Raw genomic sequence first — 1110 nt, forward strand, 5'->3', positions numbered from 1 at the left:
CAGGACGTAATTATCTTCATCGTTGAATGCCTCTTCAAGAATTTTCTGTCGCTCGAGTTGGCCAAGAGAGGTCATTCAACCGCGGGACGGAGAGGGCCGTAGTGAGTGACAAACTGCAGGAAGATAGCGCAGAGTGTGAAGACTTTTTTGTTTCTCTCCCTCTCTGTCTATCTATCTTCATCAATCTTTCTCTCACTTTATTTTTTCATCTCTCTCTTTCTTTCCCCCCCCCCCCCTCTCTCTATCTATCTATCCATCTGCCTCTATCAATCTTTCTGTCATTTTGTATATCTCTCTCTCACTTGATCTATCTATCTCTGTCTACCTATATCAATCTCTCTCTACCCTATTCCCTTTCATCATTCGATATGAAAAAAATAGTCTTAATTCTGGATTTATCAGATGGCAAAGTATACCAGTTAGATTATAACTAATGCCTTTAATTTCTTATTTTTCAATAAAAGCCTCTATCCTTTGCCAGTTGAGATACAGAGCTTTGTTATATCTATGTATACTGATGTCTCGGCGCTCCTCTACTTAACCATGTGTGGTAGTGAGGAACATCTGATGTGTACGTTTCCATGCATGTGTCTATGTAGTTATACAAGTGTGAGTGTGTGCACGTGTATATGTGTGTGCTTATGCCTTTGTGTGTGTATGCATGTACATGTGCATGTTTGTGTATTGTATGTATGTATGTCTCCATGAATATGCGCAGTTACACAGACCCGTATCGTATATACTGACACTGTCTTCCGTTTCCTTATCAATCCCTGATTAGAATTCGGCGAACTCAAGGGCTGCATGGATCTTCCTCGCTTAGTAGTCTGTGCGGCTAAAAGCATTTTAATGGGCATCTGTATGAGATTAATATAGCCATCTGGTTATCGCTAAATATGTATGGAAATAACTGCACACACATACACATATACACACACATAAACACGCGCGCAATACCTATAAAGCGAAACGAAATTCTTTTTCCTTCATAAAATAGGACACCGTGATATTCCTCAAACTTTGTAATTAAGAAAGAAAGAAGTGAGAAGCAGCAAATCAGTGAAAAACGTAGGAAAAAAAGGAAACGCCTAATATAAAACACAATAAACC

The sequence above is a fragment of the Penaeus chinensis genome, chromosome 21, assembly GCF_019202785.1.
Source record: "Penaeus chinensis breed Huanghai No. 1 chromosome 21, ASM1920278v2, whole genome shotgun sequence".
Classification (NCBI taxonomy): Eukaryota; Metazoa; Arthropoda; class Malacostraca; order Decapoda; family Penaeidae; genus Penaeus; species Penaeus chinensis.